The following is a 13332-nucleotide window of genomic DNA, read 5'->3' as shown; positions in this document are numbered from 1 at the left end:
CAAAATAGTAATTACTAATTAGATAATTGATTTATTGTGCTAATGTGCTAGGCATTTAGTAAAGTGTTTTATTAATATCAGGTAAGGCCCACATGCATGCACACGCTGTAAGTTATATGTACTAAAAGTTGAGTTTCTTTAATCTGAGATTCTTGGGACCAGAAGTATTTTGGATTTGGGTTTTCTTTTTTCAGATTTTGGGATATTTGCATATACATGTGAAATATCTTGGGTATGAGACTCAAGTATAAGCATAAAAGTTATGATTCACCTACACTTTATATACACAGGTTGAAAGTAATTTTGTACAATAATTAAAATAATAATTTTGTGCATGAAAAAATATTTATGTACATTGAAGCATCAGAAAGCAAAGGCATCACTACCTCATCCACCCACGTCGACAATCTGTGTTTGCTTGCCATCACCATCATTCCTGACTCCAAATTTAGATGCTACCAATAAGTAATCATTTTCTTAAATTTATTCATATGTAAGTACTAAACAGTAAATAATGTGACATACCATAAATATGGTGAAAAAATAATTTGATCAGAGTAACTAAGCAGCACAGTAACATCACCAGAATACCTCTATCAGTTATTAAACAATAGTGACAACAAACAACGGCAAGATTTTAGTCTTCACATATGATGATGAGTTTTGATTAAAAGGTTACTGTAGGCCAGGTGTGGTGGCTCACACTTGTAATCCCAGCACTTTGGGAGGCCAAGTTTGGAGGATCGCTTGGGCTCAGGAGTTTGGGACCAGCTTGGGTAACAGAGTGAGACCTCCTTTCTACAAAAGTAATTTTTAAAAAATTGGCCAGGCATATTGTCGCACATCTGTAGTCACAGCTATTTGGGAAGCGGAGGCAGGAGGATCGTTTGAGCATGGAATATTGAGGCTACAAGTGAGCTGTGATCATGCCACTGCACTCAAACTTGGCCAACAGTGAGACTCTGTCTCAAGCACACAAACAAACAAAAGGTTACTGTGTACAATAGTCTCCTTGGGGACGCTGAATAAACTACGTGTTATACACCTACCTTTTGAACGTAACCCATCACATGGGGTCAGATATGGAATTTTCCACTTGTGATATCATGTTGGTGCTCAAAACTTTTTAGATTTTTGAGCATTTTGGATTTTGGGTTTTTGGATTAGAGATGTCCAACCTGTAGTATTATTACAAATGAAAAAAATGCAAGCTGAGAAAGGATAATGAATTTCTCTAAGAATCAAAGCCTGTAAATGATAGAATTAGAAAAAAAATGAGGTTTGAGTCCAAAGCCAGTGTTCTTTATACTTATTAAATTACCACTTAATTCTCCCTCTAAAATTGGAAATGGATACAACCATTATGATTGAAAGAATATGGCTATTCAAACTTCCTCAGAACATGTCTTAATATGTCTGAGCAGGCAAAGTGTAGCCAGTTTCATGGACCTAAGGAAAATAGATAAAATACATTTCGCAGTTTATATCATCTTCAGGGATCTTTGGGGCCTCTAAAAGACAAAGGAAACAGGAGACGTTTTAAGAATTGATGTGAAAAAATAAAGAAGAGAGATTTTATGTTGTGATGAGAAAAGATGAGAGGTGCAATGTAAGGTAACGGGATAAACAAGAGATACAGAAAGAAAACAGCAGGGGAAAGACAGCTCTTGCAGAGTAAGTGAGATAGAATATGTTTATTTTGAGCACAGAGATTTGCACGAAGTCTAAATATGAGAAAAGAAAAGGGGAATGTGGAAGAAACACCTTAATACAAACAAAAGCAGAGTAACTCAAAAGAAAATGAGGCAGAAGTCAACTACAGATGGAAGCCAAGTTTTTGATATAGGATAAGAACCATAACTTAGAAATCAGGTAACAGAAAATAGTCACATTTGGAAAGCTGAATGTGAAAAAGAAAAATGTAAATAAAACTACAGAAAGTAATGCTGTTATGGGTCAAGTAGTTCTTGAAGTAGGGGAACATGAAACCCGAACAGAATAACTGGAAAGAAGACATGGAAATGTAATTTATGGTTCTCTAAGGAAAGAAAAATCAAAATGTCAGCACAAGGAAAATTCATATGAAAAAGAAAATATTCTGAAAGAACCAACTAGATTTGGAGCTCTTTACAATTACTAAAAGAAGAAACACAAGCATACTAAAGGAAAAAAATGGTATTTTAACAATAACGTCTTCAATTAAGTTGACCCCGCAATGTGAATCTAATAGAATGGGTGTGCTCATAACATGCACAGTTAGTATATTTTCTCAATCCATATCTTTCCTCTAGTAAATGTTAAAGTGAAAAATTTTAAGAGTAGGTAATTTTTGTACAGCCTTTTAAGACATATGAGATGGGAGGTTATTTAAAATGCAAGTTAAAAAAAAGATGACAGGACTAAAATGACCTACAGGGAAAAATATTTGAAATCAAATTTAATACACAAATTGATAGTTTATATGCTTGTCAATTGATTTATTTGAATTTCCAAAGCAATCTTTTTTCATTCTTCAAATTTAAAACAGTACTTCCCACAGCAGCAATACAAACCTGCAGGTGTGACATGGTATTCCACAAACCACCATAATCCATGCAAGTCAATCTATATATCCCTGCATTCTACCTCCATAGTTTGAGAATGCCTTCCCTGGATCATCATTTTGGAGTACTTGTTCCTAGATCAAGTTTCAGAACAGCCATTCATCAATTGCCATCCTTTATAAGACCAATTTGTTGCATGATCAATTTGACAAATTAACTCCCCCAAAACATGTATCTACTAACTAGTTATGAAGTTCATAGCAATTCTTGTTTTGCCAAGGCCACTTATTTTTCAGTGTCAGTTGAAATATTTCACTTTTTTAAGAAACCTTGAATTTTACATATAGAATACAGTATTTACATCAAAGAATTGTTGGGTTAAACAGAGTGAGTATCTTACAAAACATTTTGAAATAAGTTTATTGAACTTTATAATTTGTGAATGTAGATATCTTGACTGGGGAACTGTACATCTGCATGTTATATTCAGATAGGCATGAGAACTTAAACTCATTTGTATGCTATATAAACAGAATTGAAGCAATTGACAACAAAAAATAGTTTACAACCATCAGACATACAGGCTCTTTGCGACATAGGAATTATTATTGTATATGTACTGTTATTTCTACTAGAACTGTCTGCTTTATATGTATTTGCCAAAAAAAGAACAACTGAGCTGCATCAGCTAGCAGCTATTTTAGTTGACTACAGAGATGAAAGAAACAGGACTGTACATTTCAAATTCTTAAGTACTCCTGAAATGCCTAGTGTTTTATTTACAGAGAGGGTAGATTTTTTCCTTAATTACATTTCAGACTGACATATATGTGTGAAAATAAACACCCAGGTGTAACTTTCACTTGGTGGTCTAAAAAACAAGTTGGTCTCTATGTACATCTTTATCAATGTGTACACAGTGGAGTGTGCAAAAATGAGGCATGGTTTTACTTCCTGATTCAGTGGTAAATAATATGTGCAAGTTACTGTCATAAACTGGATTCATTAGCTAATACGTTTAGACTCTATTTATTGAAAAATACAAACAATTACTATAGAAAATTGAATGTAAATGTTAAAAACCTTGAAAATGTAAAAATATCTATCAAAATTTTAGAGGAAGGACCAGAAATAAAAGAAAGAATAAGCACATAATTTGTTTCTTTTTTTTTTATAGCTTTGTAGACTTACTTGTCTTTCTATAATTATTTTTGAAATTATAAAGATAAGTACTCACAAAACCAAAAATTAAAATATAGTAAGTCCAGAATTTGTGGGAGAGTAAATGTGCCCTAAATTAAATTCTCCAAATTCATACTATGAAGCAGAATATGTCTACAAAATGTAAGTAGAGAAACAGAAATTTAAGGGTTGTTTTTAAGATAATCTTTAGAATAACCTGAAAGATTTATTCTAACTAGAAGGTGTGGAGGGAGTAAAAGAGGAAAAATATAGTGTAAATAGATTAGTTGACTCAATATATATTTCTAGTCACTACCTAAAGTTGATAAATCAAACAAAACAGGTTTACAATTTTTATAGTTAAAATTAGTAATTAAGAGTTCCAGCTTCTTTATTTACCAAAAAAAAAAAAAAAAGTATATATTTTTAGGATGTAGCCAACTGGAGAGAGTGATGCTCCCATTCTCTTAACTAGAAAAAATCATGGCAAGTTACAAAAACCACATATTTTCTTGAACATATCAGAGAGCTGAGCTCACAGGACAACCAGCTAGGCTGAAATCTAAAGAAAAGCAGAAACCGTCAAGGAGAAATGTGGAAACATGCACTAAGTTACCTGGGACAGAGCAAGAGACAAATACATGACTTTCATAAAAGTGGATACAATTTCAGCACAATTTATTAACAAATTTCCTAAAGTTTGATGTCAGCTACCACCAATAGTAAAGAACCTGTCTGGGAGCTGCAGACACTCACATACAACTCAGATATTGAGACTATAAGCCAGAGAAAAGAAAATTACTATGATGAATATGTTAAAGACTCTACTATAGAAGAAAGACAACATGTGTGAACCAATGGAGAATTTCAGCAGAAATATAGGACCTATAAAAAAAATCAAATGGAAATGCAAACCAGAGAGAGAGACAGAGAGGACACGTTCTAATAGGCTCATTAATAGATTCAATAGAGTTAAAAAAAGAGTGAGGTTTAAGATAGATTAATAGAAATCAGTCAAACTTAAAACACAAAGAAAAAATGAGTTAAAGAACTGAATCTTCAAGACATGTGGGACAATATCAAATGAGGTCCTATAAGAGGAAAAGAGAGAATGAAGCAGAATAAATGTTTACAGAGAAAATAGAGGAAAATTGTCCAAAAATAATAAAAAAGTTTCAAACCACAGATCTAAGAAGCTGAGAGAGCTTTAAGGTCAATAAATACTCGTCACCCAAAAACGCACCTAAACACATCCTATGCAAATACCTGGAAACCAAATCTAAAGAAGGATACCAGGGAAAAAATTGATAAGATTCTAGCTAAGACAACCAAGAAAAAGGAAAAACAACACTAATTACCAACATCAGCCATGAAACAGGGGACATAAACATAAATCTAATTTTATTTAATAAGGGAGTTTTATAAAATTTAATAAGAAATATTACTAAAAGTTATGTTGATAAATGTGACAACATAGATGAAATGAACTATATATAAGTGTGTATGTATGACCTCAATAATTCCATACATTTAAAGATATCATATTTATAGTTGAAAATCATCAAACAACAACATCAATACTCTAGGCCCATATGACAGACTTGGCAAAATCTTACAAACATTTAAAGATGAAATAAAACCAATCTTATACAAACTCTTTCAGAAAATTAAAGAAGGAACACATCACAAATCCTGTAATAAGAGAAAAATTATAACGTCAAAACAGAAAAGAAAGAGACTACCAGAAAAAAAAAACCTACAGTCCAAAATACATATTGAACAAACATGCAGAAGTCCTCGATAAAATATTGGCATATCTAATTCAGCAGCACATTTAAAAACGTAAAATATATCATGATCAAATGGAGTTAATTTCAGAAATGTAGCGCTGGTGTGACATTTTACACCCAGTCAATGTATTTCCCCCATTTGAAAAGATAAAAGTACAGTCACATATTTATTTCGAAAGATGCAGAGAAAATATTTAGTCTTCAGTTATGTGTGTTTCATTGTTCAACCTGGCCACATTATAACGATAAGCTAAACAATTATATCCAAGAAATATATATACATGCACACATGCACACAATAATACTAACAGATTAAATGTATGCGTATATTTGCATATACACAGAAAATGTCTTATGTAAGAGCGGCCACAGCTACATCTTGGGGTCATGATCACATTTGGGAAGCTACAGGAAAAATCAGGAATTGTATACTTTTTAAAAATAACTCTCTGCAGTTTGAATTTTTTTTGTTAAAGCAGATTTATTACCTATATAATTAGTTTTAATATAAAAACATTAATTATAACTGCTTTTTAAGTGACATATCCTAAATGAAGCAGTGTATTAATTAGGGGGAAAAAGGGAAATTTTCTAAATAAACATCTTGGAATTGGCCAAAACTTAATGCCAGCCAATTTTTTTCCCCCCACTAATACAGGTGCATTAATTGGGACATGGAATAGATGATTAACGCCCTTTTGTGAATGCTTTACCCTGTGAAGAGCGTTATGGCTGAGAATTATAGCACCTTGTGGTATAGGTGAGGATGAAGCTGGCATATTAATCAGTCACTTCATTTTTCAAGAAAAAATTTTCTTCCTTATTTATTTATGCACAATTGCATCTCATTTTTCCATAGTAGATGGATTTTTTTAAATGTGTAAATGTGGCATTTTGTAAACAGAGTGACACTGTTAATAACCCGGTATGAGAACTTTACAAAGAACTGAGGGATCCATAAGGTTGAAAAAGACATTTGACGGAACAGCTGTTTCAAAAGAGGTCAACAATTCTTTCAGGTACTTCAGAGGTGAGAATCTGGGTGGGAGGAGGTCAAAGAAATGATCAGGTAGATTTAACTGTGACATCTCATCACCCTCATTTTTTAAATTGCTTTTATTCTTTTGTCTTTGGAGTTCTCTGTAAAATCGTGTTTACTGAATGTGTTACACAGCATTTAAACATTTATAAAAATTTATCTCATCTACTAGATTCATTTTAAATTAAAATATCAAGTCCTGGGTGCTGCCTTTATTTCATTACACTGTCTTTAATTTGTAACCTAACTTGCTTCTCATATTTTGCTTTTTAATAGAAATTATTGAAGAGGTTATTAAGTTTATTTTTATATCACATTTATATTAAACATAGTTATACAATTAAAGTTAATTTAAAACTCTAAAAATACCACTTATGATACAGTTTTTATTCATGTATTTTTAGTTTTAAAAGGAATATTCATGTTAATAATAAAAATTCAAAATACAAAAAATAACATGGTATAAAAATGTAATTATCTTTCTTTCTCGCTGAAGTTCCTTGACCCCTTTTCAAGATGCAATTACTTTGAACACATTTGTGAAGATATCTCTAGAAATTGTATATACAAATGCAAGTTTGTGTATGTATACAAGTATAGATATTAATGAATATAAATAGCTTTTTACAAGCCTAAATGTCTGTATTCAACTTTCTTTACCTGGCCTTTTTATTTTATTTTTTTGAAAAAAGAAAACAGAGATGGGGTTTCGTCATGTTGCCCAGGCTGATCTTGAATCCTTGAGCTCAAGTAATATTATTGCTTCGGCCTCCCAGAATGCCTGGATTACAGGCATGAACCACCATGCCAGGCCTGCCCTTGCCTTTTTCTAATCATACACATTAGAAGTTGTTTTATAACTGATATTTATGGTTAAAATAAAGAGATGTTTAAAATATAATTTCAAATCACACTATTGCATACAGTTGGTTTGTCTTTTCTTTTGGTTCACAATGCTTAAATGGGAAGGATAACGAAAACAAATTTCACAGGGAATATACACTATAGACGAAGTACATTAACTACACAGTGAGTTCCAAAATTATTAAAGTCCAGTTGCTCACTTAGGATGGAAGCAGGCCTCTGTGGAAAGTACAGTCTAACTAAAGTTTGAGTTGTGCCTTATACCAGGGGTTCTCAGGAGAGATGATCTGACCCAACACAGCAGAGGTTCCTAGATGCTAGAGGGTGGTTCTGGTGTTGGTGGGCAAAGCTTTGGGGGTTAGCTCGAAGGCAAATAAGGTATGGCCCTGACAGCATGAGCTCTCTCTTTTAGAGAGGCCACTAACATTGCAGCCTTTCTAGGACCTAAGCTCTCAAATTGTCTGTGAAACTTTTAGGATTATATGTGTTTTTGGATTCCCGTAGTTGAGGTCAATACTCAGCTATGGGGCCTGATAAGTTGTGGCCTAACATTCTTGAGGGGAGAGGGCTTATCACAGCAAAACACGTCACTCATGCAGCAAATTGTGTAAGTGCTGGAAATCATTTTAAAGCTACAAAACAATAACATTACGTGGATTTCTCCAAGTGCTGTGGAATATATCATTGTTAGATATATCATAATTTGATCATAATTTAAGCTGATCAAATAATGTTTTTTTAAATTTAGTTGATCAAATGAAAGTCATTTAATAAACATAGCTGGTGAAGTGGAGGTCATATTGGTTAGTTTTAGTAATTTCCTATTACAAAACATATTATCAGTTTAAGATATCAGTTGCTCCAGTAATCCTGAATAACAAACCACCTGAAACCCAAAGGCTTAAAACAACGATCATTTAATATTGTTCATGAAAACACAGTTTAGGTAGGTCATTATTATGGTCTTCGTTAAACTGATCTGTCTGCCATCAATTGCAAATTGAGAAGACTCCTTTCTTGATCATGTCTGAGTTCTCTGACATGTTTATGCATGTTTGAGGGTTGAATGGATTTTGTCTAACCTGAAATGGCCCTTGACTGAAACAGCTGGGATGACTGAAAATAAGGAAGCCCCAACTCTTCTCCTTATCTCTCACAGCCTGTTATGTTTTACTCAGTTTTAGTTTAACGAGAGAAATGTCTTTGGAATGTTTCTGAGGATACTAATAAAAATTTGTTTTTATGTTTCTAGCTATATTATCTTTTCCCCTAGAGTCAGTCTCTTTGGTCATCTTGGGCCTTCTCTTATGTGCTAATGGTTTTTACTCAAGAGAATTGTGTTCTTGCTTGTCCAGTTGTGTTTATGAAAGATTACATTAGAATAGGTTACTAGCAAAAGATATTAGCACAAGTTACAGGAATGCTTTCCAATCTCTCTCTTGAATAAGAGTGTGAACTATCTGTTTATAACTGGAGCTGACATTTCAACAGGTAGAGTTGACTAGAGGAAATCTGGGAAAGAAGCAGGGAGTGTGAGTGTGGACTCCAACTGCCAAATAAATGGGATTTTACTCTGGAAAGATGAAGTAATTTGACTTATTTTATTTATCTGCCTATTTGTCCCTGCCCCTTACCCCACCCTCTCACCATATACATTTTTTTTCTTTTTTTCTGTTTAAGAGATTCAGCTGATACTTCAATATGTTTGCTACTCTATCAGGACAAACACCCTATCTAATTTCTTCTGAATTTATATCTATCAATTAATTTAAGCAAAGTTCTCGAGATTTCTGCTGTGGGCAAGAGTTACTATTCTACTCATAGAGAGTAAAGTGAAAGTGTCCTAACAGTCAAGTTATTTTAATACAGTTTTTAAATATATTAATCTGATGCTTCCTGTCCCAAACCCTCTCCATCCTGCACTGTTGATTCTTGACTTCTTTCGCTGAAGTTTCCTTGAGTAGAGCCTCACTTAGGTCTAGTGACTGGAGTCATGATATCCTTTGCTCTGATTTCTGGCCCATTCACATTCTATGTTCTATCAGCATTCCTAAAACTACTCAGGACTCCTGAGAGAAACCTCTCATGTATACAAACATTGCTGCTGTTGAAATAATTTTATAATTATTAACTAACAACATTTATATGTAATTTCTGTAATGTCTTAAAGTGAAAGAGAGACATTCTGGTTTCACCATCAAGAACTAGAAGTATAAATTAAATATGCAATGAAATGATTTTAAAAGAAAGGTTACTATTAGAAGAAAATTTACTGATTCAATGAAAAAATAACTCAGAATGTGCATTTAACATATGAAATACTTCGCCCTTAAAACTTGTTTAATCAATGATCTGACTCTGAACAATAATTTTTTATTGGTATATTTTCTGATGGCTAATCTATTTTCTATCTTCCTATTTGTCAACAGCAAATGAGGCCTGCTATTGTCTATAATTTTCCATTAGAGAGCAATAGATTGTAAATCTGCCAAACAACATTTTTAAGTAGAATTAGAAGTATAAAATCTGATTTTAATTGTTCAAGATTTCTAAACTTGACAAAAATATGGCCTAATTATAGAACTAGATTTGTCAAATCTATAGGATAGAAATATTTTCTTCTATCTTAATGCTCATATGTGTAAGATACCCTTATATCTAAAAAATGCAGCTTTCCTTAAGATGACTGCAAATCTGGAGTCAACTAACTCAGAGAATCAAGCACTTAACTGTTCATCATTCAGAATCTGACAAATTAAGTACTGTTACCAGTATCTTTGGAAATGACCATTAAGATATATCATGCCTCTCTCTAATAAGCTTGTAACAGATACAAAATGCTTGTGGGAATTCTTCCCAGAATACCATCTCTAAACTGGACAGCTGGTAAGAAAACTGGTCTATGTCATCTCAGAATAGATCATTTATTTTTTGACCTTCTCAAGAGATTACCCCTTTGGCAACCAAACAGTTATTGCCATCTGCAGCAGGTAAACAACATAAATACCATGTTAAATTCTGATGAATTTCCATGGTCAAAATAAATATTTGCAGTTTTTCGATGAAAATTGTACATATCTTTACAAATTGCCCCCCTCCCCAAGATCTCTTTCCCCATCTGTTTTTCAATTATGTTACCACCTTTCTTCTCAGAGATGTCTACATTAGTGTCAGGAATTAGCCATTTAATGTAATCATAAATCATCCCAAGAGATATTAAATAACCATATTTCAAACTGAGAGCTGTGGTTTAAGTTTCATTATTATAGTATTCTGATTTAGTCAGCATCCAAAAGATACAATCTTATATCAAATTTCATGAATTTCCCCGCTTTCCTCTTCTCTCCCTTGCTCAGCAATAAGGCCCATGTAATCATTGTACACTATACATATGGGTTAGCAATGGCTCAAAATTACCACACTTGTTTTGAGTAATAAGACAATTTTGAATTTTCTACTGTCTAAGGCCACCTATACTTTAATACTTCATTCAGGGTTTTTCATGACTATAGTCATGATTAGAAAAATGCCTAGAATCTTGAACAATTGCTTATAGAAAAGCCCCTTCCTCATCAATAAAATGTGAGTGGGAGGCTTTACATGAGAGAAAAATAAATGTATTTTGTTAACTCACTGAGATTTCAGAGTTTATCAGTTACAAAAACTAGTGTTGTTCTCTCTAAAACAGATATAGTTATCAGAAGTGGCAGAAGAAACTTAAAATATATTTTATTGTTTTCCTAACTAAGAAATGGGTGGTAATGAATTTTCTAATAAAGACTAAAAAGATGGACAACCATGAAATGCTTGGAAAAACATTTGGAGATGTGTGCCCTATGATAATTTGGAAGGTAGACTGTATATTTTCTGGGACTGATACTCAGAACTCCAGTGGTTAGGAAGAGTCAGTACAATGGTATATACATTGACTTCTGATTTTGATGAGTCATTAAATGATAGATATGACCTCAAATAAGAATGTTTTTTATTTCAGTGGCCAAAATAAGTGTAAATAAGTTTAAGAAAAAAAAGAAAAAGACTCTGTAACAGAGAAGAATCAGAAAATCTAATGGGTTGTAGACCTTAAACAGTAAGATATAAGACTAAGGGAGACCTTAACAGTCAGACCTATGAAGCTTCAACTCAGCAATAAAAGTCAGTTTATTCATTATCTGACACTGCATAACAAATTACTCTATGTAATGGTCTGAATTATTGTCCACAAAGACATCAGGTCCTAACCTTTAGACCCTCTGAATGTTACCATATACAATAAAGCTTCTCTGTATCTGATTAATTTAAGGGTTTTGAAATGAGATTTATCTTGGACTGTCTATGCAATGGTTAAATTTCACCACAAATGTCTTTATAAAGAAAGGCAGAAACAAATTAGACACAGGGAAGGCAAACTGAAAATGGAGGCAACAATTTGAGTAAGGAATGCCAGAAGCCACCAGAAGCTAAAGGAAGCAAACAATAGATTCTCTCTAAAGTTTCCAGAGCAAGTGTGGCCCCACTAGTATCTTGACTTTGACCCCCTAGTGAAATTGATTTCAGGTTTCTAGACTCCAAAATAGTGAGAGAATAAATTTCTGTTGTTTTAAGCTACCAAGTTTTGGCAATTTGTTGTTGCAGACATAGGAAACAAATACACCTTAAGATCTGGCAACTAAAAACAATAAATATCTACTTTCTCATCATTTCTTTGAATCAGGAATTCGACAGTGCGCTATATTCTGGCTAAGGGTCTCTTACAAGTCCATGATGAAGGTGTCTGTGTTAAACTCAAGGTTCTACTGGGGAAGGATCTCTTTCCAGGCTCACTGACATGGCTATTGACAGGCCTCAGAAAATCAGCATCTAAGTTCACTCATGCAGTGCTTTCCAGAGACACACCATACATGGCAGCTGTCTTCCTCAGAGTGAGCAATCAGAAAGAGCACAAGAGATCACTAAGATGGAAGTCACATTCTTTTTCTAACTACATCTCAAAACTGAAATCTTTTTATAGATGTATTAGTTCAAAGTGAGTCAATAAGTCCATCTTACATTAAAGGAGAGTAGATTGCACAGGGCGTGAATACCGGGAGGTAGGAATTACCGGGGGCCATGTTTCAGGCTGCCTACCACATAAGCATAGGTTTTATGTGAAAATACTTAGAAACACTGAATAAAGTGTGTTTCATTTTAGCCCAGGAGTGGGTGGGAATAAGAGGACTGGGTGTTGCGGTGGGTCCAGATAATGGGTTGCATGTCAGAATCCAGGATACAATTCTGAATATTCCAAAAAGGGTAAAACTATACAAAGAAAAACCAGATTATTGCTTGCCAGAGGCTGAGAGTGGGGATAATAGACAACTGACTATAGAGTGGTACTTCTCGGTAATGAAATATTCTGAATCTTAGTTGTGGTTGTAGTTACCACAACTGTATACATTTATCTAAAGAATCAAATTATGCTCTAAAATGGGTCAATTCAGAGTACATAAATCATAAACAAAAAATATTACCTCAATGCTAACTGCACCAATATTCAAAGTACAAGTAAGTTGACTCATATGCAAAAATTTCTGGTGAAAGAAAGATGAAAATATTCCAAATTATTTTGTAATGTTAAAATGACCTGAGCCTCAAAGTCAGAAAAAAAGACTAAACAAAAATCAGAAAATTAGAGGAGTATCTCTTTCATAAACATGGATACATAAACCCTAAACAAAATATTAGCAAGACTAATGCTTTAAAATATAAAAAGAGTAAGATATCACAACAGAGTTAGATTCATGCCCAGAATGTCAAATTGGTTTCTCAGTTTAAAAAAAAAAAAAAATCGATTAAAGTGATTTATCAAGATAATCTTAGTAGATAAAGAAAAGGAATTTACTAAATTTCAATACTTACATTTTTTTTTAAAAAA

Source organism: Macaca fascicularis, chromosome 2 (genome assembly GCF_037993035.2).
Source record: "Macaca fascicularis isolate 582-1 chromosome 2, T2T-MFA8v1.1".
NCBI lineage: Eukaryota > Metazoa > Chordata > Mammalia > Primates > Cercopithecidae > Macaca > Macaca fascicularis.
The sequence above is the reverse complement of the archived record's forward strand: the minus strand, read 5'-3'. Positions refer to the sequence as shown.